Source organism: Pogoniulus pusillus, chromosome 14 (assembly GCF_015220805.1).
Source record: "Pogoniulus pusillus isolate bPogPus1 chromosome 14, bPogPus1.pri, whole genome shotgun sequence".
Lineage (NCBI taxonomy): Eukaryota > Metazoa > Chordata > Aves > Piciformes > Lybiidae > Pogoniulus > Pogoniulus pusillus.
The window spans coordinates 6,823,212-6,836,093 of NC_087277.1; positions in this window are offsets into that span (position 1 = coordinate 6,823,212).

A 12,882-nucleotide genomic window follows, 5' to 3' on the forward strand; every position below is an offset into this window, starting at 1 on the left:
TAGCACCCAGCTCTGTGCAATCAACTAGATCATAGAATCATAGGATCAACCAGGTTGGAAGAGACCTCCAAGATCATCCAGGCCAACCTAGCACCCAGCCCTAGGCAATCAACTACACCATGGCACTAAGTGCCTCAGCCAGGCTTTTCTTGAACACCTCCAGGAATGGTGATTCCACCACCTCCCTGGGCAGCCCATTCCAATGCCAATCACTCTCTCTGGGAAGAACTTCCTCCCAATATCCAGCCTATAAGAAGCCTAGACACTTGGCAGCAAAATCTTTGCTGACATTCACAGATTTCTTGAATCATTTACCCCTACTGAGGGTGCAGTGGAATGGGAAAGCACAGAGGCTACAGGGCATAGTGAAGACAAAACTTTGAGATTCCATTTTTGTGAAATGCTTTTGCACTATCTTAGACAAGCAGTAAATCTTGTAGTATAAAAATAAATCTTTTCATGGAAAACATATTCCTCCCAGCCCAGAAGACCCTTCCAACTTCACATTCTATGTTAAAAATGGATGGCACTGGTAGCTTGGTCAAAGAACATGGATTTTCAGTGACCTAACAGAAGGTTGCTGGCAGTTTTCATTTCATTTCTTACACTCTGACTGTCTTTAGAAGGTATCAGTGAGCAGTGTGATCTTACAAATCAGAAGTTGTCTGGTGTTAAACAAAAGGAGTTGCTTTACTCATTGGGTTTATCACCTAGAAGACATTATCCAGAGCTTGACTAATATTTTCTGAGCACTCTACCTCTTTAATATTTGATAGGATAAAGTTTAACAGTTCCAAACAAATATTACTCACCCATGACTAACAAATTCTTGCCAATATTGAACCAAGTCTTTTTCATGGGCATTGCTTCAAAGATACTTGAAATACATTAAAACCTTTGAGTTATTAGTTAGGGAAGTTCATAAATTTGTCTCTGCAGAAATATTCCTAGAACCATTTTTTTTCCACTGCCTGTATAAAATGGTGAATTTTGAACTAGCATTGCTAAGACAAATGTTGTTGGAATTGTTTGGGGTTTTTTTTTTCACTATCCAGAAGAGATGTTAGCACTGGAGAATTTTTAAGCATGTCTACACATAACAGTTATGCCATTTGCAAATCACATGCAAAAGAAACCCTTTTGCATACAGCATAGAACATGAGATTTAGGCTAACTATGAATCCCACAAAAATCCCATCTCTCATGCCACAAAAATAAGGATGTTTAGCCACTGCTTTCAGTGAATTAAGTTACTTATGCTCACAGAAGCACTGACCACAATTTCAAAAGCTACTGGAAGGATCTCTCTAACTGATCAGAAAAACTCCTCTAAAATAGTTTTGTGGAATTGGTCTCATAACTACCTCAAAGGCTGCTGTATTTTTGGAGCAAAGATCCAGATTTACTGCACATAGTAGAGGGAAATGCAGAATAAGAACATTCCAGCCCATTCTGTGGGGTGAAACTCTCCCTGGACAAAGTGAGGCGTGCTGATATCACAGCAATTACAGTTTCCACCCAAGGATTCTATCAGAATTCTGATGAAGTATTCTTTTTCTGTTTGTTTTCCCCCTTAAGTTAACACCTCACTTCTTGAACAACCTTGATCACACTTGCACAGTGTTTGCCTCTCATTCCTCAAAGATAGTTTGCCATAATACTGTTCTAATTTTGCAGCCTTCTCTTTTTGTCTTCCTTCACCTGCTGCAACTTACACTGCGTCAGCAGCTAGGAAAAATTCCTGACATGAATCCATCCTATGTCTTCTTCTGAAGTATGGCTTGCAGAGGTCATGTTGATGACAAAGATATGTGGCATAAACTATTGGTTAAATTTTAATTTTAACTTCAAAATGTTCTCTTTCTCTCTTACAGTTGGAAGTAAACCAACCAGAGAGACATTGAGATACTGGAATGTGTCTAGAGAAGGGCAATGAATCTGGTGAGAGGCCTGGAACACAGCCCTGTGAGGATGCTCTCCTCCCTCCAGCCTGTGAGGAGAGGCTGATGGGAGCTGGAAGTGTTTAGCCTGAAGAAGAGGAGGCTCAGGGGAGACCTCATTGCTGTCTACAACTACCTGAAGGGAGGCTGTAGCCAGGTAGGGGCTGATCTCTTCTGCCACGCAACCAGCAACAGAACAAGGAGACATAGTCTCAAGTTGTGTCGGGGGAGGTCTAGGTTGGATGTTAGGAGGAAGTTGTTGCCAGAGAGAGTGATTGGCATTGGAATGGGCTGCCCAGGGAGGTGGAGGAGTCACCATCCCTGGAGGTGTTCAATGCACACAGCATCTGATTCTGTAGCTGTTCTGCGTATGGAAGTCAAACGGGTATAATAAGATGCAACACAATAGAGTCAGTTAGTGCATTTAGTGGAATCGCCGTCCCTGGAGGTGTTCAAGAAAAGAGTGGAAGAGGCACTTAGTGCCATGATCTAGTTAATTGGACAAGGGTGGATCATAAGTTGGACTGGGTGATCTTGGAGATCTCTTCCAGCCTGGTTGCTTCTATGAACAGGGAGTCAAGACTTTCAATTCACAACAGACAGCAACAAGAAAAATTTGGAAGAACAGGGATTTCTATTAACTTTATAGATCATTTAGTCACAAATACCCTTACCACAAAGTGTATAAATAATAATCAAGCAGTTCAGAGGTCTTCCTAAAAAAATCTGGAATTGGAACAGCAAATGATATTCAGAAACCTCGAGTGCATTTTGGATAGAGGCACGAGATATGAAAGTCATTTTGCTCTCTTTGTTGCATCTGTTAGCTACTGAATTTTGCAAACACATTTGTGACTGGCATTTTCCAGAGATCATCCTGTGTGTCTTGCTAGACCCAAAGTCAATACTCTATAAGTCAGAATTGTGGAGAAGTATCATGCACCTTTCATAATTCCCTCCCAGTTTTGCTGGTCTCAAATTCCTTACTGACAGCAATTGGTGTTGGAGATCTGAAGAGGTTACTCTCTATTCTCTTACTGTACATCCTAATTCATTTTGAGTCACCTCCACCTGTTCACTACAGTCCCTAAAGTTTTTCTGTCATCTTTCTCCTGTGTATTCTGGCTTTTGGGTCAACAATTTAAGCTAATGCCTGTTTAGTACTTTTTGGCATGCTTCTCCTCAGTGGTCAGTGTCAGTGACATACAGAGGCAGTGTGACTTGAGGCGTGTGTTTTCACACTCCACCAGTTCTCTCTCTCCATCACTCCTTCTGATGGTTCATGGTTTCAATGGTGGGGATGGAAAACTGTTCACTGCCTTCATCTCTCTCACTCTCTTTTCCCATGATTTTAGTTGTGGTGAGGAACAGACTTTGAGACTATTGCAACAAAGCCTTCAAGTTAAGCTCCCATGGTTTTCCTCCAGGTCCTCAGTCACATTTCATGTCTTTCAGGAAGAATTCTGAATGGCTCAGTTTCAGGTCCCATGTGCTTTTGATCTCAAGAAAATCTTCTGGTCTATCCCGATGCCTGTTGTAACCTCAAAGTAAAGTAGGCAAGTAAGGTCTTGAGCTTGTTGCAGTATGCATAACAGGCTGGAGGTTGAGTCTCTAGGTTTATGTGCATTGCACAGAACAGAAGAGTTCCATACTGAAACATACTAACAGATTAATCCACTCCCCCATGCCAAAGTATTGCTTTCTACTCTACTTATGGGTAGAGTAGACTCTTGGACTGTCAGGCCCTATGCTTGTCATCTTATAAGTAACTTGACAAATATTTCAGGTATCCAAGGCTTGAGGAATTCTGAGTTAGCAAACAGGTCTAGCTTTCTAGAGGGAAAAATCTGGTTGTTTTGATAATCTGATCATTTCCTCTAGTCCAGAAGAAATAAAGTCATTGAGTTTTTTTCTGTAGCTTGAAACACAGCAGTTCCAAGTGCCAACAAGTCACTGCTTTCAGAACCTTTAAGGTAAGAAGGTAACAGAGCCGCAGTCAGTGTCCAGTTCCTCCATCAGTCAATGCAACTGGCCTGGTCTGACTGGAATAGAGGTCTGTTTGCTCTGGCAGTTTGGGTAGGTTTATTGTCACTTCACAGGTTTGCAGCAGTTTTATTGTAGACCATTGTCTGCACGGATCAAAGAGAAAGTTCAAGATAGGACTTCTGCTAGGCTGCAGATGCTTCCTGCACCAGTTCTCCTTTAGGCAGGATACAATATATTTACTTCTGTCACAAACTGGTCAAGATTTATTACAAGTAGACAAATGTCATTCCCTTCACAATGCAAAAAAAGTGCTTCAGTACTCTTGTAATATGCATCACTGCTTTTGTGTGGCATCCATGGATTCTCTTAGCAACTAAAAACACAAACAAAGACAGATTCCCTGTCCCAAAGAGTTCACAATTCAGCCTCACAAATAGTGCACTGAAGGTAGTAATGGCCCAGAGAAAAAGCAGAAGAGACAGGGGAGATTTGAACTAGATGTTAGGAGGAAGCTGTTGGATGTTTGGAACAGACTACCATGAAGGTGGTGAGACACTGGAACAGGTTGCCCCGGGAGGTTGTGGTTGTTCCCTCCCTGTGATAAGTTGGACTGGATGATCTTGGAGGTCTCTTCCAACCTGGTTGATTCTGCGATCCTATTCTTAGATAAGGCCAGGTTGGATGAGACCTTGAGTGACCTGTTCTAGTGGGAGATGTCCCTGTCTATGGTGAGGGGTTGGAACTGGATGATCTTTGAGGTCCCTTCCAACCTAAACCATTCTATGATTCTGTGAATTTAACAAGATGAAACAGTCATACTACTGTGTCCAGTACTGGGGCCCTCAATTCAAGAGAGATGCTGAAGGATTGGAACATGTCCAGAGAAAGGTGATGAAGCTGGTGAGGGGCCTGGAGCACAGCCCTGTGAGGAGGGGCTGAGGGAGCTGGGGGTGTTTAGCCTGCAGAAGAGGAGGCTCAGGGAAGAGCTCATTGCTGTCTACAGCTACCTGAAGGGAGGCTGTAACCAGCTGGGGGTTGGTCTCTTCTCCCAGGCAAGTAGCAACAGAACAAGGGGACACAGTCTGAAGTTGTACCAGGGGAGGTCTAGGCTGGATGTTAGAAGGAAGTTGTTGACAGAGAGAGTGATTGGCATTGGAATGGGCTGCCCAGGAGGTGGTGGAGTCACCATCCTTGGAGGTGTTCAAGAAAAGTCTGGATGAGGCACTTGCTGCCACAGTGTAGTTGATTGTCTAGGGCTGGATGCTAGGTTGGCCTGGATGATCTTGGAGGTCTCTTCCAATCTGACTGATTCTATGATTCTATGTTATAAAATGTATATCCCAGCAAAAAGAACAGGTAGAACAATTTATGCTGCTTTTTACACTTTGGAAATCACAGAAAGTGAAGTTTCTGGTAACTGCCTTTTTGTAGGGTTTCATGGAAGCATATTTCTCCTTTAAGACCTTGACTTCAAGAGTGAGACTCTCCAAACCCTTAGAATCCTCACTACAAGCATGAGCTTTTCAGAAGGTGTTCTGGTTATATTCACACCACTGTATCCCTAGCTTGTCTGCTTTTTCCTGGTACAAAGGAGAATTAAGTGGAATATTTCAGATGGGGACATTGTTGTCCAAGGACCAAAGCAATGCTGCACGAGCTGTTTTCATACTTTTTGCCAGGTGGCTTTCCAGAAGTTGGCAATAACACAGCAATGACTTGCCTCTATTACTCTGGGAATTAATCCACTAGAGTTCACTCCCATCATATTTTGAGCAATGGAAGGAGCTTTTTGTAAAGTTTTCTAAGTACTTAAAAAGTGCTTCGAGTCTGCATAAAAAAATGTCTGAAGAGTTTAATTCCTGGGCTCTTCTATATTCATATTTAGAAGAACAATACAACAAATTGAAAACTGAAAGCACTTTTTAGCTCAGAGTTAATCTTAGCAATGAATTTGACTCTACTGTGCCAAACTGTTGTTTGAACTTCTGGGGTAATGTTTTCTTTTGTTTAACAAATTATTCTTTGGCTATCCTTTGGAAGAACTGAACATTTTCTGTTTTCCTGAACTACTCATAATGTGTTAAAATACTGGTTCATCTCAGTATCTTGCCTAGATGGGATTTATTCCTCCACATAGAGGAAATGGAGATCATCTTTTCTCTTGCTCATTGAATCATAGAATCAGTCAGGGTTGGAAGGGACCACAGGAATCATCTACTTCCACCCTCCTGCCACAGGCAGGGACACCCTACCCTATGTCAGGTGGCCCAGATCCTCATCCAGCCTGGCCTTAAACACCTCCAAGGATGGGGCTTCAACCACCTGCCTGTGCAACCCATTCCAGGCTCTCATCACTCTCATAGTGAGGAACTTCCTCCTCACATCCAGTCTGTTATCTATCATTGCATCTGATTTCACAGACTCATAGAATCATAAAAAGGTCTGGCTTGAAAGGGGCTTCCAAAGGTCATCTAGACCAACCCCCCTTGCAGTCAGCAGGGTCATTCTCAGTTAGATCAGGTTGCCCAGAGCCCTTTCAAGCCTCACCTTGAATATCTTCAGGAATGGGGCCTCAACCACCTCTCTGGGCAATCTGTTCCAGTGTTCCACTACCCTCGTGGTAAAGTCTGTTCCAAACATCCAATCTAAGTCTACTCTTCTCTAGTTTGAAGCCATTGCTCCTCATCCTTGTCCATTGACAAGATGGTCCATCTTGTCAATCATCAACATGAGAGCCATGAAGAGAGGGGTTGTTATTGAAGGCTGAGGTCAAAAAGTTGTTGATAATCTCAGACTTCTCCTTGTCCACTGTCACTAGTTCACCATTGTTGCTCATCACAGGGGTACACTTTCTTTAACCTTCCTCTTCTGTAGAATCCTTTCTTGTTTTTCTTTACATCCCTTGTCAGGTTCAGCTCCAGCTGCATCCTGGCCTTTCTGACCTCCTCCTTACCTGAAAGGGCAACATCACTGTACTCTTCCATTTAAGAATGGATATTTATGCTTCTATGAGTCTTCATCCTTTATTGCAGCTTTGCAGGTCATACAGAGCTCTCCAAATCACAAGCTCTAAGTTCTGCACTTCAAAGAAGGTTAAAAAAGAAAAGCCTTTCTTACATGAAAAAACAGACCTTGTCAATAGTCACTCCCCAGCCCTCTTGTAGGCCCCTTGAGATACTGGAAGGTTACTACAGGGTCTCCCCAAAGCCTTCTCTTCTCCAGGCTGGAGAATATTGCACTTCTGTGGTAAGGAGCTAGGTACAAAGCAGCTAGAGGAAGACCAACTCTTTCCCAGTTATCCTTACAAGCACAGTGAGAGAACCTTCTCAGAAGGGTATTTGATGGTGGAAGAATCCATGCTTTTAGAGCATTCTTATGTCAACTCTACCTTGGCATAGACTGGAAGTGTCTTGCTTTGTGTTTGCATTTGTCAGTATGGTATTCCTGGTGTTTCCTCTAACCTGCTCACACAGACTTTCTTGTTTCTTTAACATTTGAAATGATGAATTGAATTGACCAAATAGGGCTGGGTGCTAGGTTGGCCTGGATGATCTTGGAGGTCTCTTCCAACCTGGTTGATTCTATGATTCTATGATTCTATGTCTGCATCTGACTGCTGGCTCTCAGACTGATCTACCATACTACAGCCTATATCATATGAGGTACCACATACACGTTGGGTATATGTTCTTAGCCCATTCTCTTGCACGTAATAGGACTCAGGAGAAGACATTTCATAACAAGAAATATCAGCTGAATGGATGACTCTCTGAGAAATATACATCAGGACTTCTATAGCGAGAGTTTGGTTGTTTTTTTGGGGGGGGGAATTTGTTTAAGATGTAACTTCATTTAAGGACTACAAATATTTACATTGAGATTCTACAATTTAATGGGGCTATCAAAAAAACAAACAAACAAACAGAAAGAAAAAAAACCAAAACAAAACAATAATAACAAAAAAACCCAAACCAAGCCAACCAAACAAACAACAACAAAAGAAAACCAAAACCCAAACCCTCTGCACATGGCTAATCACAGTGCTTTCTATCCAAGACTTCACATAGTGCACTCTATTAGTTCTGACAGAGATCATTCTGTTCAGCCTTGGTCTTTTTGTCTACTTCACCACCCTAGTGTCTGTAGGGCCAATGGTGGTGATGAAAAAGCTGGTGGAAGTACCATAAAAGCCAACCAATTAAAGACCATTTGTTGACCAGTACCAAACAAAAGTGAAGGCAATGATGTAAAGGTGAGGAAGCTGGCAACCACTGGCATTACATCTATTATAGAGCTCCCCCTGATGGTGTTTCTGTTCATATAGTCACACATCGATGGAGTTTCCCAGGTGCTGCTTTCCCTGGTAAAAAAGATTATCCAGACAGACTCTAGCTATAAATGCATCACACTGCTCCTGCCCTTAAAACAGCTCATAGGTACTGTAGGGCAAAGTCTATGCTTTTGGAATGAGACTTCAGAGATCTCTCTCATCCTTGAACAGGCTAGTTCTAGTGGTGATATCAAACCAGGACTTTGCTGAAGACCTCATAGAGAGGAGACAATGGAATAAATATTAAGAGATGTGTTGGGTTGTTGTTGTATTTTTTTCTCACTGTTGTTGTATTTTTTTCTCACTAATCAGTTTGGCACACAGAATAAAGTAGCCTATGATTTTTGAGTCCTTGAATTTGGCAATGCTGTTATAGAATCATAGAATCAACCAGGTTGGAAGAGACCTCAAAGATCAGCCAGGCCAACCTATCAACCAGCCCTGCCCAATCAACTAGACCATGGCACTAAGTGCCTCATCCAGGCTTTTCTGGAACACCTCCAGGGATGGCAACTCCACCACCTGCCTGGGCAGCCCATTCCAATGCCAATCTCTCTCTGGCAACAGCTTCCTCCTAACATCCAGCCTAGACCTCCCCTGGCACAACTTGAGACTGTGTCCCCTTGTTCTGTTGCTGGTTGCCTGACAGAAGAGACCAACCCCACCTGGCTACAGCCTCCCTTCAGGTAGTTGTAGACAACAATGAGGTCACCCCGAAGTCTCCTCTTCTCCAGGCTGAACAACCCCAGCTCCCTCAGCCTCTCCTCATAGGGTTTGTGTTCCAGGTCTCAACACCATATTTGACAATCCTCTAAAATAAACTATCTGTAGGTGAAGTAACAGGGGAACTTGGTCATCAGATGCAAATTCTTTGTTGCAGACTAACAAGATTGACAAGGTCAAGCACTGCAAAATCATGAGCTGAATCCCTTAGACTCACAAAATTCTCTTTAAAATCCTAGCAGTTACATAAGCAAGTACATTTTGGTTTTGATTGGGATTTTTTTTACATTGTCTGCTGGTTCTTGGAGCCTTCAGGCTACAAGTGACTGATACTTCTTATTTCCAGATCTTTCCCACAATATATAGCCTCAGAATATTTTTCCTTAATATATGAATGCTGACATCATAACAAAAAGCATATGATCCTTTCATTTAATGAAGACACCAAGACTCTTGCAATAAAACTGAGCTAGGGAGAATTGCATGGTCTGAGGATAGGGCTAGTAAATAAAAATGTTGCATTATCATACTGGTTGAGACAAAAATCTTTACCTCAGTTCCCAGACGAAAATCTTTACCTCAGTTCCCAGACAAAAATCTTTGCCTCTAGTTCAACTTCTGTATCTGTGCAACAGGATTAATAGGACTTTATCCCAGGGCTTAATGAATATGGTGATTTTACCATTCATCTTACTCCAATATCTTGAATGCAAAAAAAAGGCTTTGTAAATTCTGTGTACTATTATTCTGTGCTGGTTTGTCCTCTGACAAAAAAACCCCACACTTGTAACATACATTCAGGTTTTTGATTTTCCTAACCAATGTGTCTAGGAGTAGCTTTTTTTTTTTCATACAGCTGGGATTGTGGATAATAACAGTTGGGGTTCATCAAACCCAGCATCAGTGGGATGCCTGCACCCTGTTTTGCAGTCACCCGAGCTAATCAGACTCCCTGGGCTGGCTGGCTGACACGGCACAGCTCTGCCTGTCAGTGCTAGTGGAATATTCCATTATACATTAAACAATGTTTTCCAAAACAGACGAGTTATTTCTTACTGAAAACAACAACCACCCCATTGCCTGGAAGTAAACTTAAACCATTTGTATTATTGAAACAGTAAGACACAAGACTGCCAATGCATTTCATTCACAGTGCTGCTACTAGACCCACACCTAACCACCTCCTGAGCTGATCTTTATGCTCTGAGATCATCCCACAAGCACAGGCGTTAATTTAGCACAACAAGCTGTAGTGATTAACTTCAAATGACTAGCTTAAATAACGTGGCAAGATACTTCTGAGGCTGTGTCAGAACAGCAGACTAGCCAATAAACACTGACTGCCATGGTCTGCATTTAGATCACTCCCTTCATCCAAAGCACATTATAAATATCAGAGGGTTTTTGTCTCACCCTCGACAGGCAGATAAGACATCATTTAAGAAGCTCTACAGGGAGGGAAAACAGTCATCTGCATTTGCTATGAGCAACCTAGGTCCAGTGATTTTGTCACCCACACTTCCCCAGATAATCAAGCATTGCACTATTGCTTGGGTTTAAGCACCTAAGCTGGGAACTGCAGTCAAAGGCACTTGTGCAAGCAAAGTCATTAGTGAATGCCACCCTTGGTCTGCTAATGCCCTGGTTTCATACCCTAACCACTAACTCCTATAGGAAATGTATTACTCGTTATCATAGAAGTCAAGTACATGATTCACACTTGCTGGAAGGTTTCATTTTATTCCTGAACAACATAACTTTCGTTTTTCAGATGTGAACCAATATAAATCACTCTTCAGAGCTAGAGACATGTTTTAGGGGGGCAGCTTACCCTTTATTTTGACTTGCATTTCTCCCAAGAGCATATCTGAAGGAAGTTACTGTACACACGGTGGATGTGGGATTTAGTAAATAGGAAAGACATGAAATTTTAGTGATTTTTGGCAGTTATCCCTTTGTAAATGTTATTTTTTTTTTCCCCTGCAAAGGGTGTGTAACCCTTAGTGAATCAGCCTTTTAGTGTTTTATTTGGTAACAGACTTAATAGTATGTTGTACAGTGTCTAAAGGCTTAAGATTAAAATGATATGTATCCGGTAAAAGGGCTGAGCTAATCCTCACCAGCTGGAATACAGTGCTGAGGGGCCCTCCTTTCTGGATGGATTTTGTGTTGGAATTAAGACCTCTTCTTAAAACAAATGAAAGGAAGTTTGCAGAAGTGAAGACACACAGTAGTGCAGCAAAACGAAGCTGCATCAGTACAGATACAGAAACCCTACTTTTGACCGCCTCCAATCTTCCAGACCAGCTCTGACACAGCACCAGTCCCTGCTTGCTGCAACACTGGAGCAGACAACTCACACTCCACTGTCTGCAGGCACCAGTCTAGTAAAAAGCCTTCTTCCTGATTTGGAAGATGTATTACTTTAAGATTCAAATGCTTCCAGAAATACATGAGATGTAGAAAACACTCCTCATTTGCCAGGAGCGCATCGGAGTTTTGCTTACATTACATTCTTTCTTCATATGTGTTTGGAAAAAAAAAGAAATAAAGAAAATGAAAAGAGATCTTAATATACTGAACTAAAAAACTTTCATCACAACGATAAGATATAAGTTCTGGTAAAAAGACTGGGAGGCAGCTCAGTCAATACTGTCTTGAAATCTTCTTTTACACCTCTTTCCCAGTATAAAGATGGACCTCGTCCAGTTTTCCCAATCTGAACGACTTTGGCTGGGGGAGGTTGGTATGGAAGTCATTTCCCTTTTAGGTGCAGTAGCTGCTTTCCACAGACTCAACAAAGACATGAAATATCATTAACATCTGATTCTGAAAGGCTGACAACCACTTCTTTGTTTTACACAGCCGTCCGGGGAAAGCTGCTGTGTATTACCATATCGCTAGCAAAATTATACCTACTAAGCGCCCATAGGAGCTCTGGACTCTTTCTCTCATTTGTTCTGGGATATAGCCATTGAAGATCTCTATTGTTCTCACAACAAGTATTTTATCTTTTAAATGCATATTATATGTAAACTCTACTTCAGTTAAGGGTGAGCTTTGCTGGGCCAGACTCCTAAGCCTGGCTGCTCTGTCTGGGACATGGTTTCAAAGATAGGCTCTAAAAGAGCATGCTGGAGAGCCAGAAATAGGTGAGATAGTTTGTCTGACGGGTGCTGAATCATACAAGATAATCGTCTTCTCCTTCTTCAAACAAGCTGGAAGGCTCTGCAGGCCTCAGCAGCACTTCTCCACTCCACAATGGAAGGAAGCGAGTTGAAAGTCTTGCCTGGGGGATTTCTCAGCTCCAGAACTCATTGGAAGAGAAATAGGGAAATGCCACTTTTTATGGGTGCTTATTTGCAAAAAAAATCAAAGCATTCCTCTAAGTTATTTTAGAAGGTGCAAAAAGCATCTTTGTTTTCTCCTAATTCTCTCTAACAGCTCATCAGGATCACAGTATTAAAGTAAAAATCTCCTATAAGAAAATGAACTTCTTGGTTGTGCACCAATTAGAAGAATTATTACTCTGCCTTCTTTTTTTTATTTTAAAGGGATTGACAAGGAGGAGAAAAGAAATGTTTCAAGCAACAGAATTAGCTAATTATTTTAAGACCACACAAATCTGGAAATGATGCTTTCTAACTGGGGTGGGGGGTGTTGTGCTTTGTTTTGTTCTGTTTTAAGTAGTGGTATATAAAAATAATATTATAAATTAAATGTTTTCTTTGAAAAAATGCCTTAAATCTGCAGGACAAAACCAATACACTTTTAATCTCTCACAGGTAATAAGGATAAAGAAAAGCTTTCCAGTTCCTCTGTCAGGAAGGTAGTTGGATCACTGCTGTCATCCCCCTTTTACAGAGAAACTACTCCCAAAGCAAGGAAATGCTTTGGTGCAAG